Here is a 21,194-nt window from a genome sequence, read left to right as displayed (position 1 = left end):
AACTTTTAAGTCTTAAGTTAAAAGTCTATAAAATGTGAAATAGCATTACTGTGAGAAAAAAAAACCCAATGTACATATCTTAATTTTAAAATACCTTATTGCAAAAAAAAAAAATGCTAACCATCATCTGAGCTTTCAGCAAGCTGTAACCTTTTTGTTCATGGAGGGTCTTACCTTGATATTGATGGCCACTGACTGGTCAGGGTGGTAGTTGCTGAAGGGTGCAGTGGCTATACCAATTTCCTAAAGTAATCCAACAATGAAGTTTGCCTCAATGATTGACTTTTCCTTTCATGAATGATTTCTCTGTAGTATGTAATTTTGTTTGATAGCATTTTAACGAAGTAGAACTTCTTTCAAAATTGGAGTCAGTTTTCTCAAATCCTGTTGTATCAGCTAAGTTTATGTAATATTCTAAATGCTTTGTTGTCATTTCAACAATCTTCATAGCATCTTTACCAGAAATAGATTTCCATCTCAAGAAATTGCTTTGTTTGGGCCCATGGGTGGCTCAGTGGTTGAGCATCTGCCTTTGGCTCATGTTGTGATCCTGGGGTCCTGGGACTGAGTCCTACATCAGGCTCCCTCCCTCTGCCTATGTCTCTGCCTCTCTTTGTGTCTCTCATTAATAAATAAATAAAATCTTAAAAAAGAAATTGCTTTGTTTGCTTTCATAAAAGCAACTCCTCATTCACTAAAGTTTTATCATGAGATTGTGGGAATTCAAATATAATAAAGAATATGAAAAAGTTTAAATATTATGAGAATTACCCAAATGTGACAGAGACATCAGTGAGCAAATGCAGTTGAAAAAATGGTACTGATAGACTTGACCTATGCAGACTTGCCACAAAACTTCAATTTGGAAAAATGCAATATCTGCAAGCTCAATAAAATGAGGTATCCTCGTGTAAAGTATTTTGTAATTCTTCTACAAGTCATGAGACTCTGCCTTTTTTTTTTTTTTTTCTTTTGTGGGGGTAGATGAGGAGGAGAGGGAGAGTCTTAGGCAGGCTCCACCCACATCCATCATGGGGCTCAATCTCACAACCCTGAGATCATGATGTGAGTTGAAGTCAAGAGTTGGGTGCTTAACTGGCTGAACCATCTAGGAGCCCTGCTGCTTTTTTTTTTTTTTTAAGTATTTTTTAAAATCAGTTTTTCAGATTTTGTAAATATAATTAATCTGTTTGTAATTCCCTGATTATGTTCTCTCTCTCGTGCATTCTATTATTGAGCCCATCCAGTGACTTTTTTATATTGCTTATTATATTTTTCAGTTCTGTATTTTACATTTTCTTTTATAGCTTTTATTTTCCCTGAAATTTTCAGTTCTTTCATTGGTTTTAAGAGAATTTGAATCATTTTTATTATGACTTTTAAAATTCTTATGAGGTCATTCTGGCATCTGATTCATATTGGTATTAGATCTATTGATTGTCTTTTTGATTCCAGTTGTGTTATTCCTGGTTCTTACTGCCATTAATGATTTTTGATTGTGTCTTGGACATTTTGCCTATTTATCTTAGATTCTGTGTCTTCACCTTACTCTATTATTAAGTCTTGTTGCTTATTAAGAAATGGACACTCAGCTCATCATTGGACCCCACTGACACTAACTAATGGGGGAATCAGATTGCATCCTGCTTCTGCTGGTTGGGGAAGAGAAGAATACCTTCCTGCTGAGATATGCTGATGCCATCCTCTGGGAAATTGGAGAGTGGCTTGCTTTGGTTGAGCAGGGGGTGGAGGATCAGTTGCCTGCTCATCTCAAGGATGCTATTCCCAGGGTGGGGCACTGGGTGGTAGGATCAGATCATTGCTGTCTGCTCCTACCAGGCAGAGGATGGAAGATTAGCTCCCTGTTGGCCTTGTTCACACCTCTCAGTTGGGGAATCAGAGTGGACCACCTGCTGCTTGGGGTGGTCCACTACCTGGCTCCACTGAAACTGTAGAGGAGGGAGAGAGGGCTGTATGCAGTTTTCTGTTGGTGTTTTGCCAAAGTAGGGCAGGTATTCTAAAAAATAAGCAAACAAACAAACAAACAAAAAAAAACAAACCTCCAAAACCCCCACCAAATTGGCCCTTAGGCCACCATCTTTCTACTGGTGCTTTGGGTAAAGGAAGCAGGCCTTTTCTTTTTCTGGATAGTTCTGGTTTGAAATCTTCTATAGCATCCTTTTCTGAATATGTGAGCAGCAATAAGGAAACTGAAGAGACTCACGGCTGTATTGTTCATCAAGTTCTTTATTCTTTAGGCAACTCGCATATTTTAAAGTCATCTTATGCTTGTTCTTTATATTATGTCCAGGAATTTTTAGTTATAAGAGGGAAGATCTGGGAGGGATGGGGCATAACTCCATCTTGGCATAATTGGAAATCCGAAGTCACTTTTAAGTACTGCTCATGGAAATACAAATTGGTGCAACTTTTTGGAAAGTAATTTAAAAACATCTATGACTGTTAACAATACAGATCACTTTGGTTCTAACAGGCCTGCATTTGGTGTTAGAAATAGAAGTATGAATTATTCAGGATGTATGCCTGCGGGTGCCAATGTAGCATTGTTTCTAGTGGTTAATGTCTGGAAATACAGTTACTCTCCATTGATATTGAAATGATGGTAAAGCTATAATATAAGTAAGTGATTCATTTCATTAACTCAGAGGTATGTTTATTATATATAGATAAGTGGCAAAATGAAAGGGCAGAACCACATATAATGAAGTTATTTTTATAAAACATAAAAATGGCAAAAAGTCTTCTATTTGTATAAAAATTTGTTTTAAGAAAAACCAGTGAAGTATAATACCAAGTGGGTTATATCAGGGGGAAGGGTGTGGGATAGGGAGATTGTTATTTTTATTCAGGAAATTGTTTCTTATTTTTATTCATTTTTATTTTAACCTTATTATAGTAAGAATGTTTCAGTCCTGTAATTAAAATCTAAGGAAGAAAAAAAAATGTTAGCAATAGGCTCCAGGTGATTTTGAAGGATTAAGGGAATCTTTAAGGTAGTCAAAGCTCAAATTTTGTTTCAACTTTGTAAATTAAGTTTATGAATGTGTTACTCCCAGAAACACAGCCAAAGTATGGAAAATAGTTGGTATTTATTGCTTTGTGCTTTGCAGCCTAGGTATTCTATTAGGGTGTCTATAAAATGCAAGGTTAAATATAAACGTATGCAAAAGGTTAGGTATTAAAATTCTTAGAGATGAGTTTATATGCAAAATTGTTCTTCCTTCCTTACCTGTCGCCTGGAACTCCACTAGCAGCTAGAATTCTGAACTAACCAAGATGCTGCCCATCTGAGAACTGGAAACCTCACATCAAGAACCCATGATAAGGGGGGCACTTGATGGGATGAGCACTGGGTGTCATACTATATGTTGGCAAATCGAACTCCAATAAAAAAATATACAAAAAAGAAATAGCCCATGATAACCTTTGCTACATTATGTAGATATTTTTTCCTGCTTACTGTCATCACCATTGGCCTTTTATGGATTAAATATCAGCACATTTTCTATGATGTCAGCTTTCAAATCTATCTAGCATGACAGGCAGTGAAATGAGCTGTCAGGATCAGATGAAAATTATATGATGGCCCCAAACTGTTCACCTATTTCTCCAAATGGTTTCATACTTATATTGAATATGACAGGTGATAAAATAGGGTCTTATGTGTCTCTAGAAATGATAACCCTTTCAGAGGATGAAGAGTCTTGTAAGCTCATTGTATAGATTTGCTCTGTGAGCCTGAAATTTCAGTGGCTCCTGATGGATCATATTTTCTTCAAGGTTTTCTTTTTTTCCCCTCCCCTTTCCTCAGAGCTTACTATTAATATGGTAATTAGTAAAATGAAGAAAAAGTCTACTTTGATCTTGAAGGCTTTTTTTTTTTTTTTAAAGAAACATTTATTCTGTATAATTGGTTAACTGTGTGGGAAAAATTTTCTTTGCTCACCCCATACAAAAGCCAATTCCAGATGGATTAAAGAATTATATACCAAAAAGGAACTATAAACAGCTGGAAGAAAATATGTTTAAATATGGACAAAAATAACTTCTGAGTAGAAAAGCAATGAAAGAAACCATAAAAGGAAATACTGATGGTTTGACTATATATAGATTAGAAACTTTTATATACTCCCCAAATTACAGATTTTGTTAGCACAAAATTTTATTTATAAATTTTTAAATCTTAAATGCAGCATCATATATAACAAAGAGTTAACCCATATACTGTAAAGAGATTCATAAAGATACAGATAGTTGGCCTCAAGGAATCAAAGAAATACAAATTAAAATGATAACCAAACACTATTTCTACCTATCATAATGTCATATTAAGGGAAAGAATACACCACTGTCTTATATTGAAAGTACAGATTAAAGGACAACTTTTAACCAGTTGTTGAAGCTACCTTTTTGAGGGCATTTAAAATGTGTGTCAGGAATCCCTTTGAATCAGTAGTTACACTGTTATAAATAAGCTTGCATCACAGGTTTGTACTTTTCTGACCATGTCAACTACCTGAAAGATATGAATCCTCAGTGAGCCTACCTTTTCTTGCTTGCTGAGATTTTCATTAACTTTAGTTATTATGGAATTGCCTAGAGGCTCTTTACAGAATCCCCTGGTTCTAGTTGCCCCTGTCTACAATGTAATCATGACCACTCACTTTTAACCAATAGAGTAACCCTCTTTATTACCTAAAATGGATTGTTGTGTCCTCTGGTGGGAACTTTCCTTCTTTGGAACCAATCTAGCAGAGCCTCAGGGTCATAGAGATGAGAAGTAAGAAATCCTGTGAAATGCTGTAAGACAGGACACAGGCTAGCTTGTTTTTCTTTTTCTTTCTTTCTTTCTTTCTTTCTTTCTTTCTTTCTTTCTTTCTTTCTTTCTTTCTTTCTTTCTTTCTTTTCTTCATTCATTCACTCTTTTTTTCTTTTTTTTTTGGTAAAGATTTTATTTATTTGAGATAGCACAAGCTGGGTGAGGAGCAGAGGGAGAAGCAGACTTGCCACTGAGCAGGGAGCCTGATGCAGGTCTTGATCCTGGGACTCTGGGATCACGACCTGAGCTAAAGGCAGACGCTTAACCAACTGAGCCACCCAGGCACCCCCAGAACATAATTTTTTATTGCATTATTTCCCAGCTGCACCATGATGAGTTGCCAGTAGGCCGTTCCTCCTTTTAGCCAAGCCAGGGGCTCCTGGCTAGAGGGGTGCTTGCTGAGATGAGTGAATTAAACTTGAACACATTACCACACTTCTTTTGCTCTTAATAAGTTCCCAGGTCAGATGTAGTATTATATTGATTATCAGTATGGTAAATAAGGCATTTCTTAAATTCATGCTTGGTGCCACTGGCAGACACTTATGGGCAGAGAAAGCAAATCTGTATCCAGGATATGTAACTATTCCATTAAGGAGAGTTCACTGCCTCTGCCATAAACCTACTTGTTGCTAGATGACTGGTTGGTCTCCCCAGGAAATGGGGCCAATCTGGTGGCTCAGCATTGGCTTCTCTTGTTGGCCGGAGTGGCAATATCCAGGTCATGGTTGATGAGGAGCATTTCTTTTGCTGAGCCCATGCATAGCCTCCACTGTTGCCATCTTGGCCATTTTGCATGTGGGCCTTGCATGAGCGAGTCCTGGGGTGGCTGGAGAGTCATGAATGACATTTGCAGAACAAGTTATCTTGTCTACCTGATTATTGAGAGCCTCTTCTGACATGGATGCCCATTGAAGGCATCTACATGGTACAGAGATGTCTTCATGTGTTATGCCTATTCAGAGACATCTCCCCACATACCCCTTTCTCAGCACTTGTTAATCAGTCTTTATATCTTGTTCTAAGTCCCTGACTATCCTCCTAAGCTGTTAGCCAGTGCCTATGAATCAGTGTGCATCTGTACTTGTAGCTATATCTCAATTTAAAAATGTAATACAACAAAATGTATTTGAAGCTCTACCAACTGGGGAGGATTTCCTTTTTAGGAACTCCTGCAATTCGGTTTATAAACTGCAGCAGTGTACTTCAGTTTGGTGCCAGCATGTTGTACCAAACCATTGAGTGGCTCAATGCTTTTTCTCTTCTGTCAGTTGGTCATAGATAATTCTTAATCAAGATTAAGAAGCAGGGGTAAGGCGGGAATCAGAAGAGTGTGTGTCAGAGGAATCTCAGCTACCTAATTATGCAGCTTACTAGTACATTCTGACCCCGTTCCAGCTCAGTCTCTTATACTGATCAATCTACTTGATTACTGCTCTGCATGCCCAACCTAGTGGCTTGGTGTTTCAGGTTAATGATACAGGTAGTGAAAGGTAACTCAGATGACGTGATAATTTGGTGTCAGTAGTCATGCATTCATTCTCTATCAGGAGCTGTTTCTCAAAAGAATAGTAATCTGCAGGTGAGCATGTGGCTTTGCTCTAAAACTCCTTAGTCTGTTTGGGTTGCTATAACAAGATACCAAAGTCTGGGTAGCTTATTAACAACAGAAACATGGTTGTGGAGGCTAGAAGTGTGACAGCAGGGTGCCAGCATGGTTGGATGAGGCTTCCAGTCACAGACTTTGTATCCTCACATGGAGGAAGGAACTAAGGACCTCTTTGGGATCTTTTATAAGGAAATTCCATTCATGAGGGCTCTACCTTCATGACCTAATCACCTCCCAAAGATGACCTAGTCACTTTCTAACACCATCACATTGGGTGTTAGGATTCCAACATGTGTATTTTGGTTGTATACAACCCTTCAGACCATAGAATCCCTAAATATGTGTGTTGTAATCCATGCATATTGTTGGTGCTTCCCTGGGGCTCCCTCTATCACCACTGTGTACCACAGACACTCAGAGTATCACTTGCTGTGTTAGGTCATGAGGCCTGAGTGGCAGAGTAGCTCACACTGCAGGTTGGAAGTGCAGCACAGCCCTTATTCACACCAACCCTGCTCAAAACTAGCAAGTTTTTAAATAGATTGCTCAGAAAATTAGTTATGAAGAACACATTCAAAGATGGTATATTTTGCTTTCTAAGTTCACAAAAGCCCACTCTTTTGGTCATAGTCCGTAGAAGACGCAATAACTTGTTTTTGACTTGGAGGGATTCCCCAACATGCTCTAGACCAGTGAGCCCCAGAAACTTTACTGAGGACTATTAGGCCCATGGATTTTTTATGGGATTTAGCCATCTCTCATATGTCTTACTAAGCCAACAGAAGTACCTGCTGCTAACTGTTCCTCAGGTCCAATCAGCTTCATGTCCACAAAGTAGCATACAAGTGTGGTGTTGGGTAGACATCAAGATGATCTAGGTCTTTGCAAACTGTTTAATGGCATAACTCAAAGGCAAGGCAGTGAACATTTACTGTTTACTCTGATAAGTAAAAGCAGATGCATGCTGGTGGTTCTTCCACACTGATAACAGAAAAGAGCCTTTGTCAGGGCAGTAGCAACTACAATTCCAGGGCTGTGTTGATTTGTTCCAGGACGGATACTAAATCTTAAATCCCAGCTGCAGCTGGAGTCACAGCCGGTTCATATTTTGGATAACCTTGAGTCATTCAAGATCTATCATAGTCATTTTCTAAGATTCTGCACTGGCCCACTAGGAAGTTTAAATGGGGACATAATAGATTTTATCACCTCTGCACCTTTCAGTTTTTTGCTATTGGTATAATTTCTGTGGTTTGGTTTTCTGCTGGTATGGCTTACTATCTTGTTAGAGGACATGCCAGACACTGCCATGTATCCCTTCTGATCATAATAGCACTCACAGCACAGATCAGATAGCCAGTGAATGGATTCTGCTAGTTGCTGAGTTTGTCCCAGTTATAAATTTAGGAACTGAAGAAATAATCACTGATTAGGTTTGTAGATATGTTTGGTGAATGCAATTTGAATTTGGGCCAAAACACCATTTATTACCTGGCTACCCTAAACTGAGAGACAGTAGCTTTAATTATGAACAGAAGTTTTAAATTGGATGCTTTGCTGAGTGTTCAGACAAGGAGATGGGAGAAAAATGCATCTCCTATTTAAAATACAAATTTTTGCTGTATGGGGGAACATACCAATTATGAGTTCAAGAATGTACAGTATATAGGTAAAAAATGGGCTTAGTGTGTAGTGAAGCAACGTAAAGTGTTTTGGTTCTCTGGAAATACTATACAGCTGCAGCAAGGAACCAATTGTGAAGTTGTCTAGGATGAATCTGAATGAGATGGATATCCCCAGTTTGCAACATATGGCAGTAGTGTGGGAAGATCCACAGTAGAAACAGACAATGGAGCAATGCTTTTGATGGGCACAGTGAATTCAGCAGAACTTGAAGGGAGTGGAGATGTCCCAGGGCTGGGAGGTTCTAAAGATGGTCAGGGAGTGCAGGCATCTTCAAGGAAGGGCATGGATTAAATTAAAACAAGGTGTGTGTCTTCTCCATTTTTAAAACCTATCTAATCACCTTCCCACAGTGTGTAGGTGCCATTCTCTCAGGAATAGATTATGGGAATCTTGTCTCCTATTTGCACCATTTCCAGGCAGTCTGTTCTTCTTGAGTTCCTTTCTGTTTATCTTCCACTCGTACACATGTCACATCTAATTGCCTGTCTGGTTTACTCCCTTTCTCATCCTTCCTGCCACTACCAGATTAATAGTCTTTAATATGCCACTTTTCATCGAGTCATTCCTTTGCTTTAAAAAATTTCCTTCCCACAATCTTGTGCTCCTTCTCCTTTTAGTTAGCATGGCCCTTGTACCAGGTTTGCTGGTATGTGGTTCCTTTAAGAATTGTTCATAGGACATAGCTGATAAACAGTATCCAAGATATAAAAAGAACTAATACAGCTCAAAACAATACCCCCAAAACAAATAATCCAATTAAAAAGTGGATGAAAGACATGAACAGACATTTCTCCAAAGAAGATATCCAAATGAGCAATAGTCACGTGAAAAGATGCTCACCATTGCCCATCATTAGGGAAATGCAATCAAAACTACAGTGAACAAATACTACAATGAACTGTCACTTCACTCCTGTCTGTCAGAATGGCTAAAATCAAGAGCACAATAAACAACAGGTGTTATTGAGAATGTGCAGAAAAAGAAAACTTTGTGCACTGTTGGTGGGGATGCAACCACAGTATAGCCACTGTGGGAAATGGTATGGAGGTTCCTCAAAAAATTAAAAATAGAATTACCCTACAATCGAATAATCACACTACTGGCTATTTACCCAAAAAATGCAAAAACACTGATATGGATGCATGCACCCCCGTATTTATTGTACCATTATTTATAATAGCCAAACTGTGGAAGCAGCCCAAGTGTCCGTCGACTGATGATGGATAAAGATGATGTGGTGTACACACACACTGGAATATTATTCAGCCATAAAAAGAATGAAGTATCACCATTTGCTACAGTGTAGATGGAGCTAGAAAGTATAATGCTGAGTCAAGTCAGCCAGTGAAAGACAAATACCATATGATTTCACTCATGGAATTTAAGAACAACAAAGGAGCAAATTAAAAAAGACAAACCAAGAAACCAGACTCCTAACTATAGAGAACAAACTGCTGGTTGCTAGAGGGGAGGGAGGTGGGGAGATGTGGGAAACAGGTGAGCAGGTTAAAGAGTACACTTACCTTGATGGAAAGACAAAGATAAATGTTTCCTTCCTTTTTACAAAACTCTGTGTTCCTTCTCCTTTTAGTTAGCATGGCCTTTGTGCAAAGTTGGCTGGTATGCAGTTCCTTTAAGAGTCATTCATAGGGTTGAGAAACTTACTTCCCCTTGTCAGCCTCTATGTCTTTTTCCCCTGCCATTTAGAGTTTAGTGTACTACTGGGGTTTTCCCCACTTCCCCAGGCAGGTTTTCTATTCTGGGCACTTGGGCCTTCCCTTGCTGCACTTGTACCTGCACCATCATCTTTAGGAAATTCTTTCAAGGCTCTGGCTGTGAATGGTGATACAGTTTCCTGTTTTTAGGGCTACAGTGGACTTCCTGTGGGAAGATGAAAACATGGGAAGTAAAATACTTGGGTTCAACTTGCCACCTGGACTTAGAATTTACCTTTGTAGTTATGGAGCTCACAGTATGAACTTAACAGACAATCCTTGTTTTCTTTCCACCTCAGGCTCTCTTAGCTGATTCTCCCCACTCTGCTTCATTCCTGGCCCTCCTTGTTTCCCTCTCATTATTGTCCTGAGGTGATCATCCAATCCAGTGGCTTCAAAACCTTTTATCTGCAGGTAGGCACCTTAAATGACCTCTTCCCACTCCCGGCTTATACGATCGCCAAGTGTTCAATGTTCAGTGGCATGCCTAAGAGGAATCTTCAAGTTAATATGTACCAACCAGACCTGCTTTCCAACTCCATCTCCACTCCCAGACTCTACCATCTCAATAACACTCAACACGCTCAGTAGTATTATCTAGTTATTCCATCCCAAATCTGAGTAACATATGTTTTTGTTGATATCTACACTTGTCCAGACTTGCAATTCCATTAGTCTCTACCCCTCTCAATAAGTGGCAGCTCTGCTATTCTCAGTTGTTTAATTACATAGAGTTATTCCCAGTTGTTTAGTTACATGGAGTTATTCCTGGCTTCTCTCTTTCACATCTTGCATCTAAGCAATAGCAAGTCTAATTATTTGTACCTTAAAATACCTAGAATCTCATCAATTGACACCATTTATACACTACCATCCCCATAAAAGCCAACACAATTTCTCATTTGAGCAATTACAGTTGCCTCTTAACTGGTATTTCTTCTTTACATTTGAGTAATCTGTCCTTCCCACAGTATCCAGAGCGCTGTCTTTAACCCACAATCAGATAATGCCATTCCTTCTCATTGAGAGTGAAATTCAAGTTTCTTACCATGGCCTCTAATGTCTCACAAGATCTAGAGTCTGCCTCTCTGATCTTTTCTTTCGCTGTGCTCCAGCCACATCAGAACACACTAAGCACATGCTTGCTTTTGGGATGTTGCATGTGCCTTCCCAACGGCCTGGAACATTTTGTGCTGGCCTCCACGTTGCTCATTTCTTCACTCCTTCTGCTCTCTGCTTAAATGTCATCCTGTCAGAGACGCCTTCTCTGGCAAGGAACTAATTGTTTTACTCTTCTTTAACTTTCTTTTAGGACTTATCACCTTGTAAAGTATCTTGTAGTTATTTATTTGTTAATTGTCTTCTTCCCACTCAAATGTATATTCCACGATCCATATCCTCACCATCTAGAAAAATGCTGAGCACGTAGTGGACACTGTAATGAATGTGAATAAATTGAATGAATAAATGAATATCATTATCCTTGTACTCATTGAGCTCATTTTACTGAAGGTACTGCACTGATGTAAGTACAGGAGATATGAATGAATTTAGGGCATGTCAAGTTTAGCTATAGAAGCCTAGTGGTACAGCATGAGGCAGATGAGGGAAGCATAAAGGTGGAAGTGTGTGTGGAATGAGCATAAAGATTCCTTGGGAGATGGAAGTAAAATTGTGGTCACATTACTGGGAATGAATCATAGTGGTAAATAGAAGGAAATGGGGGGCAGGCAGTAGATTGGGAAGCAGACATGTCCTGGGCAGAAATAATTCTATTAAAGGTAGTGGGGGAGGGGAAGAGAAGTGGATCTTACTTATTTGTGGTTTACTTGGATTATAGTTCAGAGTGTTGATCCTTTAAACTTGATCTCTTTGTAGAATGCCTAAGAAATACCATTTACAGTTTTGTTGTAGAGCAACTGTAAAGTGTTTATGGACACTACACTCAAATGTTCCCACATTTTATTTTCTTCATAGAATGTGAATTCTTTTAGGAGCTAATGTTCCATTGTCAGTAAAGTCAGTCTATCCTACTATAGCCTGTGTAAACACATCCTGTAATGGGAAGGCGCTGGGGAGAGCACAAAGAAATGGAGTGTCATTTTAGAGTTAGTTTGATATTGTTATGGATCCCATCAGTTTTTTATTTCTCCCAGCAGAGGGAATGGATATTTTCTTATGTGTTAAAAGTCTGTGCTAGTGTTGAGAAACTATTTGAGTAGTTTTTGCCTTATAAAAAGAGATTTTTCAAGCTATGATAGGTAAAACATAATTACATTTTGTAACAGAATTTAAATGCTGAGGAAAAATCAGTTGCTTACAGACAAGAGTTAATTTGCTTTTTTGATACTCTGTGAATTTTGGCAGGATTTCTTTTTGCTCTCCTGATTTCCAGTAGATAAACATTTATACCTTCTCTGTTTTCTGTCTCTGGACTGCTTGTTATTTATATAAAGGATTTCCTGGAACAAGGAAAGAAGCCCACTTTTGAATCATCTCAATCTCTGAGTGGTTTCAGGTGATCCAGGCTCATTGATACACCAGCTGCCTTCCAGATGCAAGCTTAAATCCTGTCTGGTGAAGTCTAATCCTTGGCCTCAAAATATTCTTCCAGTTTTCATGTATAGAATCTAACTCTCAATAGAAAGTAATCAGGCCTATGAGGAGATAAGATAATATGACAAAAACAAAAAACAAAAACCACAAGATAACAGTGAATAAAAATGGAGATTCCAGAACTGAAAAATAAAATAACTGAAAGTAGGAGCTCAGTGGATTAGGCACAGCTGAAGAGAGAATTAATCTGCTGAAGTGAAGGGGGATCAGGATAGAGAGATAGGATAGAAAACATGGAGAAGAACAGAAGAGATAGGGGGAAGGCAGTGGGAGATGGTTTTTACATAGATGGTGCTGGATTATTTTGGATATCAGTTTATAGAGAGTGTATTAAGTTACACTGTACAAAAATGTCAATTCTGGTAGATTGCATGTATAATATAAAAATGTTACTTAAACAATAAAGCTTCCAATAGATAGCAAATATCTTCATGACCTTGGAGTAGACCAAGATTTTTTTTTTTAATAGGACACAAAAGCACTATCAGGAAGGAAAACACTGGTAGATTAAATTACCTTAAAATTAGGAACTTCTGTTCATCAAAAGACATCATTAAGAGAATAACAAGATAAGACATAGGGTACAAGGAGGTATTTGTCATACATATAATCAACAATGGGCTCTTTTTTTTTTTTTTTTACTTTTTTTAAATTTATTTTTTATTGGTGTTCAATTTACCAACATACAAAATAACCCCCAGTGCCCGTCACCCATTCACTCCCACCCCCCACCCTCCTCCCCTTCTACCACCCCTAGTTCGTTTCCCAGAGTTAGCAGTCTTTACGTTCTGTCTCCCTTTCTGATATTTCCCACACATTTCTTCTCCCTTCCCTTATATTCCCTTTCACTATTGTTTATATTCCCCACATGAATGAGAACATATAATGTTTGTCCTTCTCCGACTGACTTCACTCGGCATAATACCCTCCAGTTCCATCCATGTTGAAGCAAATGGTGGGTATTTGTCATTTCTAATAGCTGAGTAATATTCCATTGTATACATAAACCACATCTTCTTTATCCACTCATCTTTCGATGGACACTGAGGCTCCTTCCACAGTTTGGCTATTGTGGCCATTGCTGCTAGAAACATCGGGGTGCAGGTGTCCCGGCGTTTCATTGCATCTGAATCTTTGGGGTAAATCCCCAACAGTGCAATTGCTGGGTCATAGGGCAGGTCTATTTTTAACTCTTTGAGGAACCTCCACACAGTTTTCCAGAGTGGCTGCACCAGTTCACATTCCCACTAACAGTGTAAGAGAGTTCCCTTTTCTCCGCATCCTCTCCAACATTTGTGGTTTCCTGCCTTGTTAATTTTCCCCTTTCTCACTGGTGTGAGGTGGTATCTCATTGTGGTTTTGATTTATATTTCCCTGATGGCCAGTGATGCGGAGCATTTTCTCATGTGCGTGTTGGCCATGTGTTTGTCTTCCTCTGTGAGATTTCTGTTCATGTCTTTTGCCCATTTCATGATTGGATTGTTTGTTTCTTTGGTGTTGAGTTTAAGAAGTTCTTTATAGATCTTGGAAACTAGCCCTTTATCTGATACGTCATTTGCTAACAATGAGACTGAAGAAAGAGAAATTAAGGAGTCAATCCCATTTACAATTGCACCCAAAAGCATAAGATACCTAGGAATAAACCTAACCAAAGATGTAAAGGATCTATACCTTCAAAACTATAGAATACTTCTGAAAGAAATTGAGGAAGACACAAAGAGATGGAAAAATATTCCATGCTCATGGATTGGCAGAATTAATATTGTGAAAATGTCAATGTTAACCAGGGCAATATACACGTTTAATGCAATCCCTATCAAAATACCATGGACTTTCTTCAGAGAGTTAGAACAAATTATTTTAAGATTTGTGTGGAATCAGAAAAGACCCCGAATAGCCAGGGGAATTTTAAAAAAGAAAACCATATCTGGGGGCATCACAATGCCAGATTTCCGGTTGTACTACAAAGCTGTGCTCATCAAGACAGTGTGGTACTGGCACAAAAACAGACACATAGATCAATGGAACAGAATAGAGAACCCAGAAGTGGACCCTGAACTTTATGGTCAACTAATATTCGATAAAGGAGGAAAGACTATCCATTGGAAGAAAGACAGTCTCTTCAATAAATGGTGCTGGGAAAATTGGACATCCACATGCAGAAGAATGAAACTAGACCACTCTCTTTCACCATACACGAAGATAAACTCAAAATGGATGAAAGATCTAAATGTGAGACAAGAGTCCATCAAAATCCTAGAGAAGAACACAGGCAACACCCTTTTTGAACTCGGCCACAGTAACTTCTTGCAAGATACATCCACGAATGCAAAAGAAACAAAAGCAAAAATGAACTATTGGGACTTCATCAAGATAAGCTTTTGCACAGCAAAGGATACAGTCAACAAAACTAAAAGACAACCTACAGAATGGGAGAAGATATTAACAATGGGCTCTTAATTACAATATCTAAAGAACTGAAAGGGGATTACCCAATAGGAAAATGAACACAGAGGGTACCTGGGTAGCTCAGTTAAGTGTCTGCCTTTGGCTGGGGTAGTGATCTCCACCTGGGATGGAGCCCCACATCACACTCCCTGCTCAGCGGGGAGCCTGCTTCTCCCTCTCCCTCTGATCGTCCTCCCTGCTTGTTTTCTGTCTGTCTCAAATAATAATAAAATCTTTTTAAAAAAAGGGCTCTCTTTTCCGGTTACTGTGGTGTGAGCTACCATGAGCAGCGAAGTCTCCCACGACACCCTGTACAAGGCAGTGCGGGAGGTCCTGCCCGGGAACCAGTGCAAGTGCCGGAAGTTTCTGGAGATGGTGGAGCTGCAGATCAGCCTGAAGAACTATGACCCTCAGAAGGACAAACGCTTCTCAGGCACCGTGAGGCTTAAGTCCACCCCCTGCCCTAAGTTCTCCATGTGTGTTTTGGGGGAGCAGCAGCACTGTGATGAGGCCAAGGCAGTGGATGTTCCCCACATGGACATTGAGGTGCTGAAGAAACTCAACAAGAATAAAAAAAAAAAAAAAAACTAGTCAAGAAGTTGGCCAAGAAATATGTTGCCTTTTTGGCTTCAGAATCTCTGATCAAGCAGATCCCACAAATCCTAGGTCCAGGCCTGAATAAATCTGGCAAGTTCTCTTCCTTGCTTACCCACAGTGAGAACATGGTGGCCAAAGTGGATGAAGTGAAGTCCACCATCAAATTCCAGATGAAGAAGGTGCTATGTCTGGCAGTGGCTGTTGGCCACGTGAAGATGATAGATGATGAGCTCGTGTACAACATCCACTTAGCTGTCAATTTCCTAGTGTCATTGCTCAAGAAGAATTGGCAAAATGTCTGGGCTTTATACATCAAGACCACCATGGGCAAGCCCCAGCACCTTTACTAAGACACAGTTTAATAGATCCTAGTCCTACCATTAAAAATTAATTAATTAAAATAATAAAATTAAAAATTTAATTAAAATGAACACAAGACTTAAACAGGAAGTTTACAAAAGTCATTTCCAAGTGGCCGTTTAACACACAAAAAGATGCATAACCTGTTAGTCATCAGGAAAATTCAGTTGGATTGTGATGACATATCAGTGGATACCCACCAGAATGGCTCTAATTATAGAGCCTGATCATGCAGATTTTGACAAAAATGTAGAGAAACTATAATTCTTATATTTGCCTCTTGGAGTGTAAATTTTCCTAATCACTTTGGGAAAACTGATCATCAGCTGTGTCTACTGAACTGAATCTAGGAATGCTTTGTGATCCAGCAATTTTGCTTACAGGTGTAGATACAATAGAAATGCTTACATGTGCCAGCATAAGATATTCTTAGCACTATTCATAAATTAAAACAGCTCCAACATCCATCAGCAATGAATAAATTGTGGTAGGTCCATATACTGGAATACTATACAACAATGAAAAAGAGTACATACAGATGAATATCAGCAAATATATAATGTCAAGCAAAATCATACCTGCAGATAAGTGGCAGTGTTTGGTCATAGTTAAGAGTTGAAGGAATGACAGCCTGTTTTAGAAGTTCTCAGTGCATGGACAAATTTTCTTGACTTTGAGTGTCACACTAAGATCATCTGTGTAGGCATTTTTAAATGTGAAACTTCAGCATTAATATTTCTGATATGTTTGTTTTGGGCTAGTTTTGCTAAAGAGCATAAAGAACATTCTAGTCGTCAGCTGGAAAGCAGGGACCTGGCTGACAGAATCCTAGGAGCCTGTTTGTGGAAGGGGGCTGGAAGCCCTAGTGGGAACTCATTTAGTCTCTCCGTTTGCACTTAGGCAGTGGTCTTGTTGCTTTGGTCTACTTTCTCCCAATCTAGAAATATCCTGTTTTACTTTCTCTGGAGAATAAACCTCCAGATTTCAGTAAGTGCCTGGGTACAAGTTCAGTGACAGTCACCTAGATTCATTGGGTAGGGGAGGTAATTTAGGGATCAGTTGCTTTTGAATCATATTTTGCCACATATTTGTTATTTTACTCTTCCTCTTTCACACTTAGTTTTAGAAGTGCCTTTTTAGTTAGTACCAGGCAAGTGGTTATCTACCTGAAAGAGTAATGGATTTGGATTCCTTCCCAATCCATATGATAAATCAGTTTCCAATGAATTGAAGACTCCAGTGGGAAAGACCAAAAGAAGGAGAAGAAAGAAAAAGAAGAAAAAAGAAGGGGAAGAGGGTAAATCTAAACCATATAAATAATGCCTCTAAGTCAGTAACAAAAGATTGAAAACTCAGTGGGAAAATGAGCAAAACACCTGAACAGGTATTTCACAAAAGAGGAAGTATGAATAAAGAAATACAAAAATATGCTTACTGTGTTAATTAGGATGAAAATTCAAATGAAAACCACAAGATATAGATCGGTAAAGGTGAAATCTGTCACCAGTAGATATCGATGAGCTTGTAACTCAGAGGCAACTCCTACCTGGCTGTTGGGAGTACATTAGGACAGCCACTTTGGGAAGCAGTGGGGCAGTGCAGTGATGTGGAACTTTCATGCTTCTGTTCCTATATACATACCTCAGCTACTCTTGCCCCTGTACTCCAGGAGATAGATGCAGCAGTGTTCACAGCAGAATGGTCTGTAAGAAAAAAAGCTGACAGCAGCCATAATGTCTTTTAGTAAAAGAGTGGGTAAATAAATAGCAGTACGTTCTGTATGTTCATTTAAAACAAAACGGACCTGATAGCTATTTTATTCCTTACAGAAAATGTTTACATTTTTTCTTAGATCAAAAGGAGTAGTAAAGTTTTAATGACCTGTATTTCCACATCTTCTACAGAAAGACAGTACACTCTCTCTTATTGTAATCACTTGAGGCAGGGTTCCAAATGCAGAGGAAGCTAGAGGCAAGATTTTCTAACATGATGATTTGTGAGTAAGGGAGTAGGATGAGTAGTAATTTGCCCTCTGGGTTCCTTCTCTTAAGACCCATGCACTCAAGAAAGCAGTTTTTTGAGTTTGGTGGTAGGGGTAATAATAATTATTAATATTAGTAATAACAATAATTAGTAGTACTGGCTACCATTTCTTGAGAATTGACTGTGTGTCCTACTCCAGGCTACTAGCTCATTGAATCCTCACAGCAGTCTCTTACAACACAGGCAGTATTATCTTATTTATAATTAAAGAACTGAAGCTTTTAAGAGTTTAATAAATTTGTTGAGGATCACAGTTTTAGATAGTGCTGCAGGGAAATATATACAGGTTTGGGTGATACCTCCATCTTAATATTGTTAGATGAAATAACCCTCCTGAAGGAAAGGAGAAAAAAAATCTAGAAATCATAATGGGCCAGGGACTATAATAAACTTTTGGGGTACTGCTGTGGTACTATTGTTGGTCTACTATTTTAAAAGTTATCTTGATGCTTGGCACTATGAGAAAGCATATCTCTATAGATCTTACCAAGAGGAGTAGTCTCTTTGCCTGTACTTAGCATTATTTATCATTTGGTAGAGTATCTTGTGTATTGAGAATTACATTACCTAAACAACTTTTCTGTCTGTCTGTCTTTTTTTTTTTTTTTTTTTTTCTGAGTATAGTTGGCAAACAATGTTACATTAGTTTCAGGTAAACGACATAGTGATTCAGTAGCTCTGTACATTATCCTGTGCTCATCACAAGTGTAGCTCCCATCCGTTGCCATACAACACTTTTATGGCATCAGTGGCTATGTTCCCCATGCTGTGCTTTTTATTCCTGTGACTTAAAAAAATGGACTCTGTAGGATAATGATATTACTTCATGTTTTGAGTAGATAACTTGTGTCCATGGTTCAAAAACCAAAAAAAAAAAAAAAATCAAAAGTGAGAGATACATTCCACCTCATGTTCCATAGCCCCAGAGCACCATCATGCAAAATTAAGCATTATTATTAGTTGCTTATGGCTTATGTTTCCTTCCAGAGTAGTTTCTATCCAAGCAAATGTGATGATAGATCTTATTTTTCTCTTTTCACACACAAAAAAACACTGTTTTGAACTTTGCTTGTTTTACTCAACAATGAATGTATCTTATATGTAGTTCTTTCCCTGTAGTATATAGAGAGCTTCCTTGGCTTTTTTGATAGTTACAGTATAATGATGGACCATATTTTATTCAATCAGCCCTCTTTTGTTTGGCATCTTCCTCCTCAGTATCTTCCTATTAAAGGCAGGAAAATATAAGTGTGTCACATGTATACAAGTATATATGTAATAATTTCTTCCTAGAGGTAGATTTGCTAGATTTTTAATTTTGAAGGTACTACCAATCTGCTCTCTATGGGATTTGTGTCGTTATACTTCCACCAGTAGTAGTACTAGGGTGTTAGTGTTCTCAAGTCTTGATGGTAGTCTTTGCTATCAAACTTTCTGCATTTGGCCATTTGAGGGCAAAAAAAGAGTTATTTTAATATACAGTTGACCCTTGACCAACATGAGTTTGAACTGTATGAGTCCACTTATATGAAGATTTTTTTCAATAAGACTGGAAATTTTTTTGGAGATTTGTGACAACTTGAAAAAACAGATGAAGCACATAGCATAGGAATATTGAAAAAAATTGAGTATGTCATGAATGTATAAAATATATGTAGATACTAGTCTGTTTTATTATTTACTGCCATAAAATACATATAAATCTATCATAAAAAGTAGAAAAATTTGGGGCACTTGGTGGCTTCGTTGGTTAAGTATCCAACTCCAGGTTTTGGTTCAAGTTGTGATCTTGGTCCTAGGATTGAGCTCCTCTTAGAGCTGCGTGCTCAGCAGGGAGTCTGCTTCCCCTTTTCTCCTGCCCTCTGCCCTTCCTCCCACTCATGTGTGCGCTCGCTTGCTCTCTAAAATAAGTAGATAAATATTTTTAAAAATATTAAAATTTATCAAAACTTAGTATACAGATTATACAGGGTGCCATTTGTAGTTGAGAGAAACAAATGTAATGATGCAGTATTAAATCATAGTGACATAAAATTAACTGTAGCACATACTGTATTACTGTAAGAATTTTGTGGCTACTTCCTTTTGCAGTTGCAGTGAGTTGAGGTGTTGAGAGTATCTGCTTAATGTCATGTGACACTAGTCTTCCGTGTTTGAGCAGCAGTTCACCTCTGAGGTAAATTGCATATCACAGTAAAGAGTGATTTATTGTGGTCCCAATATTAGTAATTTAGTTTTTTCAGGTGAGGGGATCAAAAATTTTATGTGGATTTTCAACTATGCCAGGGGCACCCCTACCTTGTTCAAGGGCCAACTGTACATTTCTCTTATTATAGGCAAAGTATAACATCTTTTTGCTTGGGATATTTATATTATTTTCTCTGTGTACTACCTTTTCCTATCCTTCATTTTTTTTCTCTTGGCTACTTAGTTTTATTCTAATTGATACCTGGGAGGCATATATATATATATATATACACACACACACACACACACATACATACATACATACATATAGGGATATAGATATATATCTGTATATAGATATATATATCTGTGTGTATGTATGTGTAAAATAGCCTTTTGTGATATGAATTAGAAATATTTTCCCCTAATTTATCTTTTTAAAAGAAATTCAGCTTTATTGAGGTATAAATGACATATAAAATTATATGATATTTAAAGTATAGATTGTGGTAATTTGATACATTGTGAAAGGACTCCCTCATCTAGCTAATTAACACATTCACCACCTCACAGATTTGCCGTTTTTTTTTTTTTTGAGAGCATTTAAGTTCTACTCTCTTAGTAAATTTCAGTTATACAAGATAGTGTTCTCAACTATAGTCACCGTGTTTTACATTAGATCCCCTGACCTTATTGCTCTCATAGAGGAAAGCTCTATGAGAAAGGTATGAGGAAAGGTACCCTCTTACCTACCCCTCCTTATTTCCCCCTCCTTATTGCTCTCATAGAGGAAAGCTCTATGAGAAAGGTATGAGGAAAGGTACCCTCTTACCTACCTCTCCTTATTTCCCCCCACCTCCAGCATCTGGCAACTACATTTTTACTCTCAGTTTCTATGAGTGTGACTTTTTTTTTGTTTTTGTTTTTTTAGATTCCACATAAAAGTGTTACCATGCAGTATTTTCTTTCTCTGTCTGGCTTATTTCACTTAGCACAGTACCCTCAAAATCCATCCATGTTGTCTCAGATGTCAGGATTTCCTTCTTATGCTTCATAATGTTCTATTGTATTTGTATACCACATCTTCTTTATC

At 38.2% G+C, this 21,194-nt stretch overlaps 1 protein-coding gene and 1 pseudogene across 6 annotated transcripts in view; both read left to right on the top strand.

The window, feature by feature from the left end:
• ULK4 (unc-51 like kinase 4) overlaps positions 1–21,194 on the top strand; it is a 593,349-nt gene that overhangs the window by 203,415 nt on the left and 368,740 nt on the right. The window lies entirely within an intron of this gene.
• Positions 15,165–15,861, top strand: LOC112668712 (60S ribosomal protein L10a-like; annotated as a pseudogene).

The sequence above is a fragment of the Canis lupus genome, chromosome 23, assembly GCF_003254725.2.
Source record: "Canis lupus dingo isolate Sandy chromosome 23, ASM325472v2, whole genome shotgun sequence".
Lineage (NCBI taxonomy): Eukaryota > Metazoa > Chordata > Mammalia > Carnivora > Canidae > Canis > Canis lupus.
The sequence above is the reverse complement of the archived record's forward strand: the minus strand, read 5'-3'. Positions and strand labels throughout refer to the sequence as shown.